The following is a 23,312-nucleotide window of genomic DNA, read 5'->3' as shown; positions in this document are numbered from 1 at the left end:
CCCCCTGGGCAGTTTGCAGTCTATGGATGAAATGCCAGTAGGTGAGGGTGGTGAGGGAGGGCTGGATCTGGGTATACTAGAAGCAGGGTAATGAGAAATACCAGGAAGTGAGGGGGAGCGAGGGGAGGCCAGGATGTGGGTATGCTAGAAGCAGGGTAATGAGCGTTGCCAGGAAATGAGGGTGGCGAGGGAGGGCTGGGCCCGAGTATACTAGAAGCAGGGTAATGATATGCCAGGAAGTGAGGGGGAGCGAGGGGAGTGCTTGATGTAGGTATGCTAGAAGCAGGATAATTCCAGAGACCATGGGTGGCGAGGGAGGGTTTGATGTGGGTACGCTAGAAGCAGGGTAATAAGCGATGCGAGGAAGTAAGGGTGAACAAGTGGGCATGCTAAAAGCAAGGTAATGGGTGATACCAGGAAGTGAGGGGTAGCGAGGGAAGGCCAGGATGTGGGTATGCTAGAAACAGGGTAATGAGCATTGCCAGGAAGTGAGGGTGGCGAGGGAGGGCTGGGTCTGGGTATGCTAGAAGCAGGGTAATGATATGCTAGGAAGTGAGGGGTAGCGAGGGGAGTGCTGGGTGTAGGTATGCTAGAAGCAGGGTAATGAGGGATGCCAGGATACAGAGGGGTAAAGAAAGGGCTGAATCTGGGTATGAAGAAGCATGGAAATTAGTGGTGCTAGGAAGTAAGGGTGGAAAGAGGAGAAATGAACCATGTAAGCTAGAAGCTGGGGGAATGAATGATTCCAGGAAGTGGGGCTTCCGAAGGGAGGCCGAGATCCAACTATGGCTAGACCTAGGGTAATAACCGATTCCGGGCAGTAAGGGTGGCGAGAGTAGGGTGGGACCTGGGTATTCTAGAGTAGGGCAATAATAAGTGGTGCAAGGAGGTAGAGGATGAGGGAAGGGCTGAACCTGTCTATGCTAGAAGGGTAATGATGTCTAAAAAGTAAAGGTAGTGAGGGGATAGTTATATCTGTGTATGCTAGAAGTAAGGTAATTTGGGATACCTTGAAGTAAGGTTAGCAAATAGGGTTTAACTCTAGTAATGCTATAGGCAAGGTAACTAGCAATGCCAGGAAGTAGCGATGGCACCGGAAGGGCTGAATCACTCCTAGAACTAAGGTAAAGAGCAATGCCAGGAAGTAAGGTTGGTCAGAGGAAGGCTGTACCTGGGTATCCTCCAAGTTTTGTAGTGAGTGATTTTAGAAACTAAGCAGGACGAGATGAAGGCTAGATATAAGTTTGGTAGAAGCATGGCAATAAACTAGAACATGAAGTAAAGGCGGTAAGGGAAGAGCTGAAGCTGGGTATGCTAGAAGCAAGGTAATGAGTGCCAGGAAGTAAGGGTGGTAATGGGAGGGCTGTCTTTGGGTATGCTAGATGCATGGCAATGAGCAGTGCTAGAAAGTGAGGATGGTGAGGGGAGAGCTGGCTCCTGACATCCTAAAGGTAAAGTAATTAGTGTTGCCTTAAATAGGTGTGGCAACAGAATGGTTTGATCCTGGGGTGCTAGAAGTAGGATAAAGGACAATGCCAGGAAGTAAGGTGACAGGAAGGATATACCCTGTATGCAAGGAGTTGGGTAGTTAGCGAAGCCAGAACCTAAGGGTGATGAGATGAGGGTTGGATCTAAGTATGGTAGAAGCATACTAACGACTATGCCAGGGGCTAAAGGTGCAATGGTAGGGCTGAACCTGGCTATGCCAGAAGCAGGATTTTGTTCAATGCCAGGAAGTGAGAGTGGGCGAAAGCAAAGCTGGATATGGGTATGTTAGAAGCGGAGTAATGTGCGATGGCAGGAATTAAAATTGGGGAAGGCTAGATCTGGGATTGCTGGAATCAGGGTTAAGAGTGAGGCCAAGATGTAGGTTGGTAAGAGGAGGGCTCAACCCTGCTATGACAGAAGTACGGTAATGAGCGATGCCAGGAAGTAATGATGGCAAAGAGAGGACAGAACATGGGTATGTATAAAGCAGGGTATTGATCGATGCCAGAATGACGGTGGGAAGGGGAGGCTCGATCTGGGGAAGATACACAGGACCATTGAAGCTAGTCCACCTCACCCATTGGTGCCTCCATTTCACATTGCAAACTCACCAGGGATTTGCAATGCAGGAAGTGCCAATGAAAGAAACTGCATGGCTCAGAGACAAATGGCTTATGATTCCACTTATAAGCGTATTTGGAATATTCTGTGATTGGAAACATGTCCCACATTGTAAATGAATTAAATATAAACAACTTGTATATTAAACCTCAAATGAACATGTTTATCGATTGTTTGAATTAAATAACGTTATAAGCTGTAACTGGTCAGTGATATGCCAAATGCACTAAAAATTGGTATGTTTTGCTATTTTTAGCCACACCTCCGACTCCGCCCACTAATCCAATCCTCTGATTATTCCCGCCCCCTGAGTCTCCGCCCACAGTTCCCCAACTTTTTTGTACCCACTTCGACTACTGCCCACAGCAGCTATTAAAGTGAAACCGTGGCATGGGGTGCTTTTACAAACCAAATCATTTGTTTCTCAACTTGACAAACATATGCTTTTTTTTGTAAAAGTTCCCCATACAGTGCTTTTACTTTGATAGATAGCGGCCAGCAGACCTTTTTTTAGACGCTAGCTCGTCTAAAGGAAGTGGCCTGGCTTCTATTGATGTGAAAGCGCGGCATGGGGCACTTTTACAAAAAAAAGTATTTGCAATACAATATTTCTCACATTTTCGAGAGTTTAATCTATTGTCATTTACAATGCCAATAGCCCAAACTCTTGTAAACGCGAGACCTATTGCATTACAAATGCTTGTTGAACTAGGTAGGAGTGTTTTACATCTGGGAAGTTTGGCCCTAGAAAACAGGTCTTAACCACATGCGCCTTTCATTGAGCTCAGAAACTGTTTTAGATATTTAATTTGCATATTTCACCTTTTTATTAGTCCTTTGTAACGCGCACATACATTGTACCCGTTGTGTAAATGTCAAGCTTGTGACCCAGCAGCAAAATGTTTGGAAGTCACGTTTGAACAACATACATTTTATAACATCTCACTTCAAGCCATGCGGCAAGGTTTAAAGGGATCACTGAAATTGTTTTTAAATTTAGCATGTCTGGTTTGATTCTATAGAGTCAACTGTGCCTTGTTAGGTTAGGCCCTTCTTCATAGTGCTCAAATATTTTACAAATGAAGTTAAAGTCAGTCAGTACTCATTACTCAGCTGAAGCCAATTGGAATTATCTTTTTGAATATTTTGCAAGTATTAATAAGAAAGAAAGTCATTCACAAAGGCTACACATAATAAAGGCAGCAGAAAAAATGATAACATTGATTTTTATTTCATATACTGCAAACATCAATTTTATTTCAGGCATTTGCTATGTGTGGTACTTGCATGTCTCAGTTCAATACTGTGTAGATTTTTAAGCAGGCAAGAGTTTAAAATATTCTCAACTCGCTTTTCCTCTGTCAAGTGCCTTTGCATTTTAAAATGTGAAAAACTGTTTTGAGCAGGCTTGCGAACTCTCAATACCCTTGGAGTTGGGGCAGGGAAGAGGGCAAGAGGTGGAGATTGGTGGGGAAGAGGTGGAGATTGGTAGGAAAGAGGGCAGGAGTTGGGGAAAGTGGGGAAGAGGGCAGGGAATTGGGGGCTGGGGGAGAGGAAAGAGGCTGGGAGCTTCCTTCATGTAGAAAAGTATCCTCTTTGTATGATCACGTTCACACTTCTCTGCAAAGCTGATGGTTTTGACTCTGAAAGTGCACTGGAACTAACCAGACCCCAGTGCTCTCTCCCTAAAATATGATGCTCGTCAATTGGCAACCACAATTGTCAAGAACTTTAACCCCCTTATTAGTCCCTGGTAAGTAACTCCCATGTTCTGTGTAGCATTGGTAGCAAAAGGTTCATCAGGATCTGCAGCACTGATTGTGCCACGTAAGTGACCCAAGTAAAGAGATACCAGCAGGCCTGCCATTGCAGACTGCAGGAGCAGGGCCAACTGCTCAAACTCGACTTTGCCTCACCATGAGTGGCGAGATCATAAGTAGCACACATTTTAATACAGATCAACCACTAAGGTAGGCCTTCTGAGCTCAGGAGGCAGTGTGCATTATATTAAAAGTGTGGACATATAAGTGCAATCTTATATGTCCCTATAGAAGTCCGTTTCCATTAAGGCCTACTATAAGTGTTCAGGTGCCATAAAATAACATGGTTTGTTATGTTAAATCCGTTTATAGAGCGCAATAGCTACTCCAAAGAGTGTCACAGCACGGAGCCAAGAGGAGTTTCTAAGATAGTAGTCAGCAATTACGGGAACAGGTGAGTTTTTAATAGTTTCTTAAATACAAGCAGGTCTTGCGTGTTGCGCAAAAAGAATGGAAGAGCATTCCAAGCCTGAGAGGCCTTAACAGCAAGAGAGCAGCCACCCAATTTGTAGTGGGAGAAGTGAGGCACCCTTGCCAATAAAAGGGCTGAGAACCGTTTCTGTAGATAGATGGGCCCATGGTCATAAAGTGCACGGTGAGCAATTACCAGTGATTTAAATTTGACCCTCTCCACCACGGGCAACCAGTGCAGGGTGCGGAGATGAACATGCACACTACTCCTCCTAGCGATTCCCAAAAGCAGGCTGGCCGCCGCGTTCTGGATCACCTGAAGTCTATTCATAGAGTAGCCAGGGATGCCAATATACAGGGCTTTAGCATAATCGAAACTAGTCAGGACTAATGCCAGAATAACTGTCTCTTTGGCAGACCTAGTGAGGAGAGGGAGAAAACTCCAGAGTTTTGAGGAGGCTGAAACAGCAGCCTGAAAGCAGAAAAGGAGAGGCTATCCTCAAACCATACTCCTAGATTTTTAGCGGATTTCCCATTATAACAAGGAAAGGGAAATCCAGGAGGCCAAATCATATTTCCAAAATCAGGGGAAAGTTGTCGTAGAGAATGATCTCAGATTTGTCTTTGTTAAACTGGAGTTGTGCCCTTGCGAACTACCCAAATACCAAAGACAAGCACTTCTGTATGGGCAGTACTGAATCCGCATCCTTACACCATGTAAAGAGGAGCTGGGTGTCATCAACCTATGCTATCACCTTAGCCCCCAACTCTTCGGACAAAAAGACCAGAGCAGTAACATAGATATTAAAAAGAAGGGGGCTAAAGGAAGACGCATGAGATACGCCCGTAGTGACCACCTGCGAAGAAGAGGCAGCCGGTGGCAGCCAGACCCGTTGGGCCCGCCCTTCCAGGAAGGACCTCAGCCAGCCCAAAGCCAAGCCAGAGACACCAATCTCTGTGAGGCTGGTGAGCAGCTTGGAGTGCTGGAACATGTTGAAAGCAGCTGACGGATCGAGCATAACCAAAGCTGCACTACCACCAGCATCTAAACAGTCACGGATGGCTTCAGAGATCTCAACCAGCATGGTCTCCGTGCTGTAGGAGGCTCGAAACCCATTCTGTGCCAGATGTAAAGCATCGTATTTATACACAAACTCAGTAAGTTGTCTGGTAACCACCTTCTCACAGACATTGGCTAGGCTGGGGAGGAGGGAAATCGGTTGATAATTCCCAGGAGTCAGGGGGTCGAGAGTAGGCTTTTTCAAAAGAGAAAGAATTTTGGCCTGTTCCACTCAGACAGAACCCGGGCCTCACCAAGGAAGGCGTTGATAATGGCATTAACCTCAGGGTTAATAGTCTCCACTACTGCTGCCAACAGTCTCGCCGTGCAGGGATCCATGGGGGAGCCAGACTCTTTATGATCTTCAGAGAACTGACCAGACCCACAGGGACAAAAGCTGACAGCTCGTTATTTAAAGCCCTCTGCAGTGGCGAAGCAGGCCCCACAACAAGGGGAGGACCAGGGCAAGAAGCGAGGGACTCATGAATTGGACAAATTTATCTAAGAAAAATTTGATAAAGTATTGCACCAAACCTCAGTGGCCAGGAGAGCACACGTTTGAGCTGCAGCAGACGTAAAACTATATGAAAAATCTCCTTAGAGTTATTACGGGCCTGCTCAATACAGGCTGTGAAATATTGTTTTTTGTCCTGAAAAATGGCAAAGTAGTAATTTTTTTGACTGCCCCTAAGGGCGGCCTTAGCCAAGGGACAATAACCACTACGGTGCCAAATCCCTTCAAATCTTTAACATTCCTGCTTAACCAGGTGCAGGTCTGAGGAAAACCAGGGATTAGAAGTCAAGGCCCTTCAAAATCTAGATGAAGTTGGAGTAGCAAGAAAGGACATAGACTTGGCTAACCAATGTGTGAAGCCCACAAACCTCCCATCGAGGTTTGGGGTAAGGGCAGGTCTAGATGCCAACAGAACCGCCGCCAAAGTAGATGGATCAACTTTTTTGAAAGCTGGTTTCCAAGTGTTAGATCCCATCGCACAGGCCGAAGCTAGCTTCCAGGAAAAGAAGGTGAGAAAATGGTCACACTATGAAACTGGCAAAGGGTCCTCGATTAAAATACTAAAATTAGAGCATATAGGGTCAAGGATATGACCGCCCTGATGAGTCGGATGGATGACCCATTGTGACAATTGGGCAAGCTGAAGAATATCCCCCAGTGCAATGGCATCTTTTGCCTCCGTCTGATCAAGGTGGATATTAAAATCCCCTAAAAACAGAAACTGTGAAAATCGAAGAGCACTAGTGGTCAATGCATCACCCCAAGACTGCAAGAAGGAACGAGCAGAGCAGGGGGGCGATAGAGCAAAGTGCCTCCTAAAAGAGAATGGGGAGAGAACCTAATACTAAAGTCCAGCGCCTCCCCGTCACCCCAGGCATGGGTATCACTCCTAATGCAATCCCACTTCTCTCTGAATATGATCGCCACTCCTCCACCCCTCCCCTCCAGGCGATCAGCCCTGGCGATTTTATATCCCAAAGGGATGGCCAAAGTAGCAAACGGGTCAGAAGTTACATCCAACTATGTTTCAGTAATGAACAAGAGGTCGACCGGTCGGTCAGAGAGAAGTTCAAACACTTCACAATTATGTTTTTTCAGGGAGCGCACATTGATCAAAGCCGCTGAGATGGAAAGCGTCTTAGAGGGCTTGGGCCGAGGGCCCGGGGGTTGCAGGGATATGCAAGGTGCTGGGTATAAGCAAAATCCACAGGCAAGACATGTATAATCCTGGGCAGCCTGCAGGTCGAACTGGGAATGGATGTCACCAATCTACTTGCGAAGGACTTCTAGCACCTCCCTGGAGTAGGACAGTCTAGCCCGGGCGCCCGTAGTCCAACGGGCAGAGTAACTGGCCCTGGCTTCTTCCGGTATGCTGACGTACACAGACTGGCTTGCCTTCGGCGCGCCAGCAGCGCACCAGCAGTGCACTCGCTGCGCTCGTCTGCTGCGGGCCCATGCAGCATGCATATTTATGAGCCGGCAGCCAAAAAAAGCTAACAAGCGCACTACGAGAAAATGGCGTCTCTGAAAGACTGACCGGCAATGCATGAAGTGCAGCCCCCCCGAGGAGATCGGTGTTCAATTCCCCACAAGTAGTATTCTTAAAGGACCAAGAATTAGTTTCCAGTTCGCAGCAAAAATCACATAACATTCATATAATAATTAAAATAGTAAAAAAAAAAGTTGGGCAACTAGGAGATGTGCAAAGAGCAATGCTAATACGAGGCAATCGTGACAGTGTCAGAAACCCCCTTGGGGGGGTGTGGCCAGAGCCGATGAGAGAGGTCGTGTGAGCTGAGAGCTCCGCGCCAACCTCATAAATAATCCTGCAGAATAGAGCCAATGACACCATCAGAGCCCAGGGTTCAGGCTACCTTTTTTCTGGAGAGCGGCTAAAGCAGCAGCGGGTGAGGTCTGGAGCTCCGTGGAGGACGAGGGGCCGAGCAGCGCATCGAGCCCAGACCAGACGAATCTAAGATTGCGACAAGGGGCTTTGGAGAACTCTAGTGACCGAGTCGTCGCACAGTGCCAGAGACCTGGAGGGCGCCGCGGGAGCGGCCGTGATCATCTAGTACCATGACTGGAGTGGCCGCAGCGGGAGGCTCCAGGACAGATCGGCATCAGCTGGTGACCCTGAGGACATGACCGACCATCGCTGAAATTAGTGGCGTAGCTCACAGAGATACGGGGTGCTGGAGATCGGCGGGTGGCCAGGGGCACCCCGGGCCAAGTGAAGCCTAGTGCGGGGGATGGTGGGACCCCCCAGAATTTGACCCACAGCACTGGTGCGGCTGGGAGATTACATACGGGGAATCGCCACCTTGAGAGACCTGGAGGGGACGGCGGCCTGTGCTATCTGGTGCTGCACGGCTGCCCTTCCCCAGGCGGCACGTTCATTACCGGCTGGGTCCCCTTGGGCCTGCATTGGCTGACTGCTGGGATCACGGTGCAGCAAGCGGAGGAAAGGACGCTGCAGTGTGAGACCCCCAAGTGAAAGGGGGAGCCCTGGAGAGCATTGGGCTGTAATGCAGCGAATGGCGGCAGGACATAGAGACTGCCCTGGGAAGTGAAAACCAGTGAGGAGCTTGGTGGGTCCCTCATCATCAGACGACATGGGATAGGGCTGAATAGGGCTTGGGAGCGGACCTGGCCATCATATTGGATGAGTGTGTGACAGCTTCTGTGTCACGCTGGGAGCTTGGGGGGGCTAACGCAGCTGGTGAAGGCAATGGTGCGCCTACCCGGTATCAGGCCGTAAGGGGGGGGGGGGGGGGAGTACCCGGGCACTGGGGTGAGCAGGCCGAAGAATTAGCCGACATCCTACAGGTTACCCCGAGGACACAAGGCAGCGCAGAACCAGAGCGGAGGTGCTGCTGCTGGAAGGGAAGCTGACTGAGTAGGGCGATAGCCTAGGCATGATCTTTCTTTCTTGTTTGGTGCGAAGTGTGGACTATAGGTAGGGGAGCCGATGCCTGGGGGAAAGCTGTGGACGACGGAGTGGTGGCAAGGACAGGCAACCAAGGGCCCACTAGAGCGGGAAGAGAGGCGGCGACAGCAGCGCGGCTAGCTGGTGGCAAGCCGGTGGAGTGATCAGATACGGGACTTGAGCAAAAGGAACTAAGTTGGGAGCCTGGTGAGCATAGGGCCAGGGTGCCGAGGTACCGGGGCATCCGTGCTGGAGTTAGAGCCTGTAGCAGAGCATGGGGAAGCCAAGGGGAAGAAGGGGGGGGGGGGAGGTCACCCAGGACCCGGATTACTCAGCGACGGAACACAGGAAGCAGGAAGCCGGGGAACAGCTACCTGGGACATTAGCGCAACAGCAGGTAGACCAAGTATTGAAGGCATTTGCGGACATGAGGGCGGCCCTGTAACAGGACATTGCACAGGTGGCAACGATTCTGGGCCTCCTCCGGTCCGACCACTCTAAACTGGCGGAAGTGGTGTAAACAACAGAAGTGGCAAAGGAAACTATGGAACCAGCCCAGACAAAATTGGAATCCCAGATGGGGGATGTTATGCATCGGCTACAGACCCTGGAACTGAGAGATGAAGATACGGAAGGGCGGAATCGTAGGAATATAAGAGTAGTGGGGCTGCCGGAGGGAGTGGAAGGGGCCAGTATGATAGATCACCTGGAATACTGGTTGTGAACTGAGGTGGGGCCAGAGGGTCTGTCTTCCATTTACACCCTGGAGGGAGCACAAAGGGTGCTGGCATGGCCCCCCCCCAGCCGGGTGTGTCGCGCCTGCTTCACTTCAAAGATAGGGACCTGTTACTGTGCAGGGCTTGCTCATCAGGTCCGTATATGGTGGACAATGGCAGTGTGATGCTGTTCCCGGATTACAACATCGAGGTCCAGCAATGCTGTGCATCCTTCCTGGCAGTGAAGAGGGCATTAAGGACGAGGGGCTGCAGTATTCGCTGATGTTTCGGGCGCGTCTGAGAATAGTGATGGATGGCAAATTGACTTCAGTGACGGCCCGGAGGAGGCATGGGCTTGGTTGGAGTCTTAATGAACGGGCACAGGAGAAGTCGGGCGAGGCATGGGATTGCATGCCAAGGGACCTCTCCCCCACAGATCGCTGCATGTCAGGCGACGTCGCCACTGCACCAGAGGGCCCACAGTGAAAGACTGAAATGGAAAGGATGGCGGCACTGAAGGCCGTGACTGACATTTCTCAGGAAAGACTCACAATCGGTGGTGGATACGGAGTCGTAGAAGGGATCGGAAGGAAATGATTCAGATGAGACTTGGAAAGGGAGCCCTGCTATGCTGTATGTCACACTAAGGACAGCTGATGAGCTTGTTCATGCCATGGGGAACTGAGGAGCATCCGCTTATGTCAGTGGGGGGCTCAAGGCTCTTGGGACATTTTTTGCTAGAACAATTCTTTAATGTTGGACACTGGTAAAGGTGGTTGGCAAGTTATATTCTTAGTAAAATAGTGGCGTTTACTGAGGAGTGGGCCCCAGAGAGTTGGAGGCTGTGCAAGCAATGGGGGTATGGTGCCAGATAATGAAGGCGTTTTACGTAAGGGCATCTTGGCCCTTGGCCGCCTCCCTTCAATTATTTTGGGTTGTAGTCCTCAGTAGCTACTGTAAGACTTAGGTTGGGTGTTGTGGTTTGGATGGGAACTAGTGTTGTAGGGCCTGTTCTGGGGGGTGGGGAGGGATCAGAGGGTTTCAGGGTGGGGTCGTTATGGGGGCTGGGTAGTTTAGCTTGGTTTATTGGGGCTGCCGGTGGGTCCAAAAAGAGTGAGCAACTGTGTGTGGGTCATCAGAAGAGACATGGGGACGATACATGAAGTGAAATGCAGTACATGTACGGGGGTTGCACACAATGCAGAGGCGCCACAAGGTGCATGCTTATCTGGTGCGCAGGGGGGCCCTGATAGCGTTCCTCCAGAAAATTCATATTATGCGTACTGAGGGGCTGGCGTTTTCAACGCAGATGGAGAGGGCAATTGTATTACACAACGTACTCCGCTTTCGCCGGGGGCTGTTAATATGAATTAGAGCAGGGCTCCCATTCCAACTGACACATCAATTGGTAGATCCGAAGAGGGGAGCCTTAATGGGAGAGATGTGAGCCTGGGCAGCATATATGGCCCCAATGTGGACCAGGCAGCCTTATTTGACCGCCTATCAGGGAAGCTGGCACCATATTTGACCGGCTAGGTGGTCGTGGGGGTCGATTTTAACTCTATAGCCGACATTGACATGGATAGGTCACACACCCCATTGCCTGACGCTCCTACACAAAGGCTCTCCAAGACCAGACGTGAATGGCAAGACAGGGGGGGGCTTATTGATACGAAGTGTTCGCACCATCCAAATGAGCGGGATTACTCCTCCTTTTCCGTGCTGCACGACTTACACGTGAGAATGGATGCGCTGCTCCACTCCCCAGACATGCATGCTATGGTAGGCCATAGTATGTACCTTGCCAGAACAATCTCTGATCATAATCCGCTATTGTTAAGGATGCAATGGACCCAAGAAAGGCCTGCGATTTCAGCCTGGCGGTTACGTCCAGAGGCATTAGAAGACCAGGTCTTTCACGAAGAGATAGGGTCCAGAATCAGGCAATATTTTCAAGAGAACGAGGGAACATCGCCAACGACGGCATTGGAATGGGACACGTACAAATTATTAGTACGGGGTATATGTATCACTAAAATGGTGGGAGTGAGGAAGATTCTAGAACAGGATATCAATAAGGCAGATCAGCACCTAAGGAAGGCTGAAAGAGCCCGCCCGGAGAACCCAGATGCACAGGAAGAGGTTGTGGAACCTAGAGAGGCAGTGGCGGCACAACTTGAGGGATTGCGTTGCTTTGACCACAAGAGTTATTTGGTGAGAGCGCATGCAGAGCGGGAGAAAGCGGGCACGTGGCTCGCCTGGATGGCTAATCCGACCCCCCAAGGCACCCCTATCCTGAACTTGGCATCTCCGATGAAGACTCTGGTGTACACTCAGCAGGGGATCAACTGGCTGTTTTTTCCGTGTAATCGGGAGCTATACCTCAGTAAATTAAGGGTGGCTGGGGACGATAGAGATTTGACTGGCATGGTGATGCCCCAATTAGACAAGACGCAGGCAGACCTGTTAGGACAGGCGATTACGCTGAGGAATCAGGGGCACGGTTAAGCAGATGGCACGTAACAAGATACCAGGGACGGATGAACTGCCTATAGAATTTTATTTGGCCTTCATCGATATTCTGGCCCCCATGTTGCACGCGGTGTTTAAAGTGAGGAAGGTGGGAATATTGCCTGTCTCCACGCGAGAGGCAGTCATAATTCCATTACTGAAGCCGGGAAAGGATTCTGTGGATAAGACGGCTTATCGCCCCTTATCCATGCTTACATCTGACTATAAAATACAGAGTAGGATCCTTGCGACCTGTCTCCTCCCATACATGGTACAACTGATCCACTGAGATCAAGCGGGATTTATACCTACCCGGAACACAGCCACTAACGTGTGTTATTTACTCCGTATATTGGGAGAGGACCGTCATGAGGCTGCGCCGGCGGCCATCCTATCGGTAGATCTAGTGAAGGCATTCGATAGTCTTGAATGGCCTTATCTGTTCCAGGTTATGCGGACGTTTGGCCTTGGGGAGGCTTTCGTGGGCTGGACTGAAAATCTCTGTAGGTCGGCGACTGCTCGGGTCCGGACGGGGATATTGGTTTCCCCCTCCAGCTCTGTAGGGCGGGGAACGGGACAGGGGTGCCCACTTTCGCCTTTACTGTTCGCTTTGGCTGTTGAGCCACTGGCAGCTCATGCCCGAATGGAACGGACCTACCAGGGACTGAGTCTGCGCTGTGCAATTCATCTCCCTTTATGCTGACAATTTGCTCATGTTCTTGGCGAACACAATGGAGGCGTTGGAGGGGGCAACGGCGCTGCTTCACGGATTTTGCATCCTGAGATTGCCAGCTCCATTATGGTCCTACTGAATAGTGTCATGTTTGGTATCAAAGCGATACAAAAGGGGAAGATGGACGGAGCGTTTGAGCAAATCAAATACTCACCCCAGTCAACTGATCTGGGTTTAATCCTGCACCATTCTTTAGCTCACTCAGCCACCCCAGTTCATACATGGCCATATGCAAATCAGTCTGACCCTGTGCCTCATGGGAACAGTCCAGCCCGAACTGCCAAGCCATGTCTTCCCTGGACCGGAACCAAGCATCCTGGGACCGGTTTCGGATTCATAATCCTCATCAGCCAGGCTATCTTGAATCCAGTGGCCAAGTGAGCAAGGGACTCACGTCTGAGCATACCCTGCCTACTTAGGGCGAACAAAGCAATATAAAAGGGGATGATAGCCAGAAACTGGTCCTAGGATGCTTGATTCAGGTCCAGGAAAGACATGGCTTGGCAGTTCGGGCAGGACTGTTCCCATGAGGCACAGGGTCAAGGCTGATTTGCATATGGCAATGTCTGAACTGGGGTGGTGTGGAGGACAAAAAAACGATGGATTTAGGCCCAGATCTCTGTACTGGGGTGAATGTATGACATTGTTCTGCATTCTGTCCATCAATTGTTTGGTATCAAACAACTTTTCTCAAACCTGACTTTGCTCCAATGGCAGATTTGATATGCATGCACCCAGGCTGCTTCCTCAGAATTTCCCGATCTGGTTGCCCCAGCCTCTTCTGCGCCCTAGATGACAGACTGCAGCTGCTGCCAATTGTTGTTTTTGCATTTGTCACCCCGAGAGGGATGGGTATGCTCAGACGTGAGTCCCATGCTCTCCACACCACTGGAGTCAAGCTGTCCTGGCTGAAGACGGCTGATAGCCAGAAACCGGTCCTAGGATGCTTGATTCCAGTCCAGGAAAGACATGGCTTGTCAATTCGGGCTCGACTGTTCCCATGAGGCACAGGGTCAAGGCTGATTTACATATGGCCATGTCTGAACTGGGGTGGTGTGGAGTGCAAATAAACAATGGATTTAGGCCCAGATCTCTGTAATGGGGTGAATGTATGACATTGTTCTGCATTCTGTCCATCAATTGTTTGGTATCAAACAACTTTTCTCAAACCTGACTTTGCTCCAATGGCAGATTTGATATGCATGCACCCAGGCTGCTTCCTCAGAATTTCCCGATCTGGTTGCCCCAGCCTCTTCTGCGCCCTAGATGACAGACTGCAGCTGCTGCCATTAAGGCAGAAATCTACCCCCTGCTAGGAGGAACAAACACTCCCAGGGGTCAGAAACAAAGGCCTGCTTGGTCGGGAGCTGTCGCCTCCACCCAGACAGGATAGCTAGTGAAGTGGCTTATGAAGGTGGTGATCTTCAAAGTTCCTACTGCCTCCGAAATGCAACCAGGCCTCCTCCCAGAGAAGGAAACAGCCACACCCTGCCCCAGGCACATTGCACTCAGGCTGATGGGAACATTAGATAGTCAGAGGGTGTACACCCCCAGAAGGCAAGCCACACCCCTTGGGTGGGCTACCTGGTCTGTACAGCCAAAGCGTTCTTCCATTTTTCAACATGGCAGATTCGAGGCTTCTGCATCTGGGTAGAAAAGGTGCCACCCTCAAATGGAAGTGTTCACCTCAAGGGTGGGTTAGCTTTTGGAGCTGGTAGCTACTTTGGCTACTAGCATCCACAACCCCATTGCCCATAATCTTGGATTTAAAAGGGGACCCTGCACCAGAACCTCCGATCTTATCAACTTGTAAGAAAGAACAAAGAAACCAGAGTTTGTGACTTTAGGACCTGCACAAAGTAATGGTTTGATAACCTTCACCTTCACATGTGGCAACCCGGAAAACTGCACAACTGATTTTAAAAGAACAGATGATGGACATAATGCCGATCATTTACAGATCTGGGTTAAATCTATAGTTTTTTGCTCCCCTTGTCATTTCTTTAAGGACCCAGCCATGTTTAAATCAGTTTTGATCCTGCTCCAAATGGGAAAAGTCTGTCCAGAACTGCCAGACTAGTTCCTCACTGGACCAGAAACCAGCGATTTCAGGGTATCACTCCTCATTAGCCTGGCTAACTTGAATCCAGTGGCGCAGTGAGCATGGGAACCACATCTGGGCATACCATTCCCACTTTTGGCGACAAATGTAAAAGGAACAGATGATGGACAGAAAGGTGAACTAATGAAACATTTCACCACCAGTCACAGATCTGGGTTAAATACATCGTTTTTGTTTATCACCATACTATTATTGGAAATTCCAGTGCTTAATGTGCATAAATAAGTGCCTTAACCCTCAGCAGGAGAACATTTCATTTTGCACCGCCCAATTCCGCTGTTAGCACTGCAGATAAAGTAACAGCACAACTACTAACCATCACACTTCTACAAGTGCCACAATTCTGACAATTCCACATCCCCAAAGCTAGAAGAATTACTTTGCAGCTGGTACTAGTCATTTTTTACTTATATTGAATTAATAAACAGCTGTTGTAAAAGGCACAAAATTAAACAGCACCACAATGTGGCAGATTTTTATAAGTGCTGGTGTTTACCGTTAAGTGCCAATTTCCGAGCACCAGGAAACCACTGACTCAAATTAAGCACTGGTTTTAACCTGCTCCGTCCAGTAGAGCAAGGTAATCAAGATGACTGGTTGATGATGCAAAGGGCTCATGGAATTTACAGTTAATGCATTACTTTGTGTAAAGCATTGATGAACTACATCATGACTGCAAACACCACCTTGGAGTCGAACCTTTGGAAAAAGACTTCAGGCCATATGTATGAACATATTTTCCCATAGACACAGAATGGGTAGAACCCTTTGATACATCTGGCCCTTAGTCCTACGCATTGGTTATAGTATATGAAGAAATGCGATAGGTTTGTCTTGCCGGGGTGATGTAACTTTCAGCATAATTTGTGACTGTGGGTGAATGTTTGCATTGTTCAGCATTCCGTCCATCATTTGCCTATTACTTTTAGCGTCTTCTCCCTCCCAAACCCATCTTAAACTCCTGGGCCACGCTCCTTGAATACTTCAGTCTTTCCTAACTGTAAAGGTTATCCCTCCATTGATTGTTACCCACATTTATCCAAATGAAGAAAACATTGCTTAACCACTTTACCCCTTCATCATAATATACTAATTCCTAATTGTGACGAAAAGCAACCACTTTCACAAAGGGCCGACCAGACCCTGATAAACCCAGACATTGAAGAACATACGCAACGGGGCCACAAGCAGAAGGAAGTAGAAAAAGGCATAATTCTATTTATCCCGGAGTACAGGTCAAGAGGCAGAGGGGATATACTCAACCGAGGTAACATACTACACTTACTGTCCACCATTAGCAACTTGAAGGACATAAAAACAAACAACCTTGAATCTGTGGAGTTTGAACACCACAGTCACCTGTCCGAACAAGAGGTAACCAAAACCACATGGGCTACGCTGGAAATAACTGAAAGAATCATGGAGTCTGAACAACGTTTTAAAACATGGGGGATTCGCCTAAAAATACAGGAAAAAACAGGATACCCAGAACCACTAAGCCAAGCACAAAAAGAGAGACTCGACTGCCTCGAAAACAAACAAAACTCAGAGAAAAGCACAAGCGTCCTGAAAGGAGCCAGAAGCATTTCAGTCTCCAAGGCAGACACATACCCACCGAGCGCAAGGAAAGCCCAAGGACCAACCCGAGACGAGGACTGGTACTGGGTAGCAAGGACCATCAATACAAGGCCTGAGAAGAAATGACAAAGCTCGCCACAAAACAATCCAAAAAACCATCAATTAAGAATTTGTTCCTGGAACATAAATGGCCTAGGAAATAAAGCAGACGACGCGCAGCTTCTACTATACCTCCAGAATTTTGATATAATTGCCCTTCAAGAGACCTGGTCGGATGAGCCGTACCAAATACAGGGCTTTAAAGCATACCACACACCAGCTTCAAGAAATGCTAAATATGGCCATTCAAAAGGTGGCCAAACAACTTACACCTCTATAAAGAGCATAAATGAAATAAAAAGTAAAGACGCCACACAGTCAGGGAACAACAGCATAAAAACAATAGTGCTGGAACTAGGGGGAAAAGACCAAAATCAAAAGCTAATACTGCTAAACGTATATGTTCACCCCCGGGAAAAAAAAGCCGGGATTAAACTACTAATTGCAGAAGTAACAAAGATACTGTCAGAGGAGTCAACAACCAACATCTTAGTAACAGGGGACTTTAATATGTACCTAGGCGGGCCCCAGCTAAGGGACTCATTCCTAGAAGAACATTTTAACATATGGGGAATCCCCCAACAGGTGGCCAGCAAATGGGGAAAACAAAGCAGATTGTCAAGAGAAAGCCTGAAAGATTTGGAACATCTTAACCGTGTAGCTCTAAACGGCCGCTTCATAAACGACATCCCATCGGCAGCCACTTTTCACAACACAATGGCAAGCTCCACAATAGACCTCACATTCTCATCTCTACAACTGTTTGGCAAAATTCGGGATTTTCGAATAGGAACAACCGCAGCCAGCGACCACCTACCGCAAGAGATCACTCTTGACACCTATGGGGCCGCGGCCATCTTACCAGTAGCCAATGTGGGATTATCATACATGGTTATACAAAAAAGGATAAAATGATAAAATGCAAAACGCACAACTTAGAAGGCTTCGAAAAAGAAGCGAAAAAACTGTGGGAAAAAAGCAAAGAGTCCCGGACAGATAATCTAAGCCGATGGGAATCATTCACCAGCAGCCTTGGAACTGCCCAAACAAGCTCAAAAACAGCCTTTAAAAACTTGGAAAATCAAAACCAACCAAGCTCCAAGGAAGAGGAAGACAAGGAAATAAAACGGAACACCAATTTAAAGATTCACAAGAAAAACATCAACAAACTATTGAGGCAACTACACCGAGAAGGCCCGAACAAAGAAGTCCAAAAGGAACTGCAAAAACAAAAATCCATCAAGAAGAAATTAATCTGGAACCTGAAAAGGGAGGCAGAGGATGACCTATGGGCAAAGCTGCTCCATGATGCAAAAGGAATAAACACCAGTGGAAGATTCTGGAAGACAGTGAAAGACCTCCAGGATACCAGAAAACCCAGCATAAACTCACACATCACCGAAGAAGCCTGGTCTGAATTTCTATGGCTCCATTTCAATACAACAACAAATAACTCCGCCAAGAAGACATTAGAACTCAATAGAAAAAACTCAGACTGCATACAACAAACAGAGTCAACTTTAAAGTGCTTCTCAGAAAAACAAATCATAAGCAGGATAGCAAAAGGGAAGACAGAGGGGGCGCCAGGCCCCAACGGAATTCCTCCCATTTTGTACAAACGAAAACCGGAATATTGGGCAGCAGCCCTACTGCCACTATTCAAACAGATTTCTGAAACGGGAACGATTCCCGACTCATGGAAAGGCTCAATAATAGCTCCCATTCATAAGAAAGGCAGCAAAAATGATCCAAAAAATTACAGACTCGTTGCTCTAATTGACAATGAGGCCAAATACTATGCTGGCCTATTACTAGAGGAGCTCACAGAATGGGTAAATGAAAATGCAGTAATCCCCATCACCCAAACAGGCTTTCGGAAAAAAACTAGGAACAATGACAAACATTATGGCCCTAACTCTGCTAATTGAATCCGCCAAACTCGCCAGTTCACCCCTCTATATATGCTTCATCGACTTCACCTCCGCTTTCGATAACATCAGCAGAAATTTACTATGGGAGAAGCTTGCCAACAGGAAAATGCCGACAACTTTACTATCACAACTGGTGCTATTACACACGGACACATGGGTACAAATCAAGCTAGGCTCAGGAGACTGCCTGTCAAGAAAAGTACAGACGACCAAGGGCCTCAAACAAGGGTGCGTTCTAGCCCCGACCCTCTTCAATATTTTTATGTCGGATCTTTCTCCAATGCTAGACGAATGCAATCCTCACGCCCCAAAACTAGGAGGACTTACAGTCTCAAACTTGATGTACGCCGATGATATCGTGCTCATTAGCCGGACGCCGATAGGGCTACAACACCTAATCAACACAACATACACCCACGCAGCCACGAACGGCCTCAGCATAAACCTCTCCAAAACAAAAGCCATGAGAGTAAATGGGAAGCCGGCCACATCTAAATTTCTCTGGCAAATGGGAGGCCTAACAGTGGAAACCGTGGACGAGTACAAATACCTGGGTGTAATTGTTGACAGTAAAGGGACATTCCTCCCTCAGAAGGAAGCAATATCAAGGAGAGGTACCACAATATCAGCTGCACTGAGAAACCTTAAAAAGAAAGTATCTGGCCGCAGCTTCACTCCACTCCTACAAATAATCCAAGCAAAACTAACACCGGCTATTACCTATGGAAGTGAATGTCTCCGAGGAAGGGACGCACAGATACTGAACAAAACAACAGCCAGGGCAATGCGAATGTTATTCAATCTGCCCAAATACACTTCACAAGCACAGATAAGACTCGAATTTGGCCTGAGAAACCAAGTAACAGAAAGAATGGGGGTCTATGCCAAAAGTTGGCACAAAATACGAGGAGCCGATGCCTCAACCATGGATTATCACCTCTGGAACGAGCTATCAGGGAGAAACACGAGCGCTGCCGCAAATTACCTAAAGCACTCCATAGAAATTTTGGAGCTACAAGAAGCCTGGAAGAGCAACATCTCTCATAATTTGTTCAAACAACTAGCAAATAAATCTGTAAGGACCAAGTCTCTAATAGAGGACAAAGCTGCACTAACGAAAAGGGCACACGGCTGGATCGTCATCCAAAACTACACCAGCAGCTCATGCCAAAGCTACTTAGGAGCCGGTTTCACACGGTCTACAAAGGAGAAATTCATACAACTAAGGCTGGGCATCCTCCCATCTCAAATCCATCTTCCCCCGTGGAAACGGCCACAAATGCCACCAAGTTGCCGATTATGTGGGGACACAAAAGAGGATATCCTTCACTTAATATGCATCTGTAAAGGTCTGGACAAAGAGCGCCGACAACATCTAAAGCCAACCCTAAAGAAACTGGGAATAAGGACATGCCGGCAGGCAGTCAAAGCATGCTTTGATGGAAAAAACATCCAATTAGCAAGTCATCTGGTAAAATTCCTGGAAAAAGCTGGTAAGAAGCAGAATGACAGAAGGGAGAGCCCGGAAGACACTAATCCACACAACATCTAACTCCGACTACCGTCCCATCAAGCCGCTACCACAAACTCAAGCCACAATTACCACGGATGGATTACGAACCCCAAAGAATCTGTAAAGGCTGCAGGGAGTCTGCGAGCTTGCCTTTTATTCTTTATTCTTTATTCTCTTCCAGCTCACAAAATGACTTAGTATTTAGATAACCGAAAGCCTAATCGTTTTCCAACATATATATATTTTTTTTTTTGCTCAAGTAAGCTCTTAGAACATTTTTAAAATTAATCTAACTGAAATGTTTGATAGTCATATTTTACTAGACAAAAGTTTTTACTTTAAGTTCATTCACATGTAAATATGCTGATTGCAATGGTTTTAATTAACTGAGCAATAAATTATTCTATGATTCTAATTCCTAATTGTTACCCCTTTTACACTACTCAACTAACCCACTTCAAGAACTGCAGAGAGCTGGGCCAGCCTTCCCAAGTTCTATACTCATAACACACAGAACATTACAACTGTTAGATGTGACTTTTCAGCTCACTGAGACTTACCAACTCAGAGGGGTTGGGGCAAGTTCTTCACTACGCAGCTGTGCCTCATTTCAGGGGCCAGTTTAAGGAGGTTTTTCTTAGTAGAAGGTCAAACGATAGCTCCTCCATTCAAAATACCAGGACTAAAACGTTTGTGCAGGTAAATCTGGTCTCGTGTGGTCAGCTCATGAAGTAGCTCTACCATGTGTATTAAGTTGTCATCTTCATTTGAGTTCTCAGCATCTGCCTTAGAATGGTTCTAAGACGGACAGGGTTTTCCAGCTGCAATTCATAAGTTCAAGTTCCCCAGAGGAAGCCTCAGTTTTCAAGATTGACACAGGGCTGTGGTCAGTAGAGCTGGACCAATCTATGAAATTGGGGGGGAAGCACCAGCATTATATGGACAGCATATTTAAAAAAGCACACAAAAAAAACGGATTCTTTTAGAAATACTGCGCTATAAAGAGTACTGAAAACGCCCATAATAAACTTATGGTTATGCATTGTTAACTCTGGTCTATTGTGTTTTTCTGCAGCCATTCATGAAAAAACTAATCATCAACAAGAGCAAAAACAAAATAAGCAAGTATTTCTGTAGTGAAGGATTGAAGGCTATCTATAAACATATCATTTCTGCAGAAAGGGAAGTGCACACAATCAATTACCGTTTTAAGGTTACTAGGCAAATCTCTCTTTAAGTAAATATAACCTGTGAGTATTTGGGTTGTTGGTTAACTGGGGTGTGAGCCCTGGTCAAGCAACAGCCACAAACCCTGACAGGGTGAACCACAGAAAGTCATTAGATTAACCTTTGCTTAACCTAGCGCAGCTCAGCAGAAAAAGCAGTCAGGTTTAACTTAAAGGCAATGTGTAAAATATTTATGCAGCACAGAAGCAGAAGTACAGTGAAAACACAACAGAAGAATAATCCCACGCCAATTCAGAAAAATAAGAGTACATTTTAATTATTTGACACTAAAACAACAAAAATCCTATCAGGAGAACCAAAGTTAAACATTTTTAAAATGTTTTGTAAAAACTAGATCAAAGCACGAACAACGGACATCTAGTCGCGTAAGTTCGGGTTAAAGTACAAAAATCTAGCTGACCACAATGGAACATGGGCTGATATAAGAAATGTATTGGGCACGGTCAGTGCTTGCCTTTGGACTGAGGATAATTTAAGAAAAATATCCTGAGAAGGTAAGTTTCAGCAGGGCAGAGCTGCATGCGGTATCTGAGGAGGGAGTGCCATTGTTGGGGAGCCACTGGACGAAGCAGCGGTGAAGATGTTTAGGTTTGGACTTAGTCTCTTTTTTGGAAGTTTAAAATCTGCAGTACGTGGGTATGAAGTTGGATGCACCTTTGGTGAAGGACTGCTATACAGAATTTATTGCTGCAGAGAAGAACATAGCTGGAGGAGCTGCAAAGCCAGGTCAACCAGCGATATGCCTTGGGCGGACCAACGAGCAGGTCGGTCCCAGTCTTCCCTTGGTTCATAGAGAAATCTTTAGTCAAAACATACTTAAGTCCCAAGTTTTGGATTTTTAGCTATCTAGGTTCCTTTAGCACTACAACCAAGGTGGGCCAGGACTGGTGGGACACCACTTGAGGGTTCCAGACTTAGGCTGGATCCAGGTACATGTTTAAGATGAGGGTGGAGCCTTATATCCTTTTGGCTCTGAACAAGTTTGCCCTTGGAGTCACTCTGGAAGTCCTGGTGTCAGGTGAATATGCAGGGCTTAAATAGCGGGGCTGGCCTCTGCGGGTACAAGGCTGACTCCAGGCAGCAAAGCAGTCATCACAAGAGCAGCACTGCATTCTGGTGGAGAACATAGCAGGCAGGCTTCAGAGTCCTTCTACAGGTCCATAGAGAATGTAGGAGTGGGTCTTAGGGCCTTATATTTATACCTAAAACAACAGAAAAAATGCCAGTACCGTGACCTCTACTAGACAGAATTGAATTGTATTACACAAAGAATTAAACTGAGTGCAAATCTGAACAATTTATCAGAATAAATCAATGTTTATTTATCATATTTTTTTTTTAGAGTTTTTGTTGGTTATTATTCACCAAAGATACACAGAAACAATTAAAGAACAAACAATTTTCATAAAAATGACATTAGCCAAAAAATGTGCATAAATACCAAAAATCTATCATACGTGGTTGATCAACATCAGCACTCCAATCTCACACACAACCCTTACATACAAGTCAATATTTACAATTTGAATGTCACACAATAGAGACATTTTGAAGTATACCAAAGAAACTTGTTTAGTTTGCTCAAAAAATATTGGACAGTATCAAAAAAACAATTTAGTGAATTGAGATCTTATGGTGTAAACACACGGTCTACGTGTTTTAAACCCCTAACTGGTTGGGGGGTTCTCATCAGGACCTCATAACGTCACAAAGGAGTGTGCACTGATTACTCAAAAACCTGATCTTGACAATTTACTGCTGCATTGGAGTCGTTCAACTACGATTCATACCCGGACACCGTTTAGAGGAGAGCATCAGCTCCTCAAAGGTCCTCGATCCTGCCTTGGACCTTTCACCTTACTTCGCAGCTCAGCAACAATCTCCAAGTCCACGATCTAATCCTGGCATTTTATAACCCTGCAGAGTTTTTACAAACAATTTACAGACTTCAATGCAGCAGTAAATTGTCAACGTCCGGTTTTTGAGTAATCAGTGCACACTCCTTTGTGAAGTTATGAGGT

General features: G+C 47.0%; 1 pseudogene; it reads left to right on the top strand.

Annotated features, from left to right (window-relative positions):
• The first annotated feature begins 17,109 nt into the window (after window positions 1–17,109).
• On the top strand, window positions 17,110–18,527 carry LOC147678581 (uncharacterized; annotated as a pseudogene).
• The last annotated feature ends 4,785 nt before the right edge of the window (window positions 18,528–23,312 follow it).

The sequence above is a fragment of the Lissotriton vulgaris genome, chromosome 12 (genome assembly GCF_964263255.1).
Source record: "Lissotriton vulgaris chromosome 12, aLisVul1.2, whole genome shotgun sequence".
Lineage (NCBI taxonomy): Eukaryota > Metazoa > Chordata > Amphibia > Caudata > Salamandridae > Lissotriton > Lissotriton vulgaris.
The sequence above is the reverse complement of the archived record's forward strand: the minus strand, read 5'-3'. Positions and strand labels throughout refer to the sequence as shown.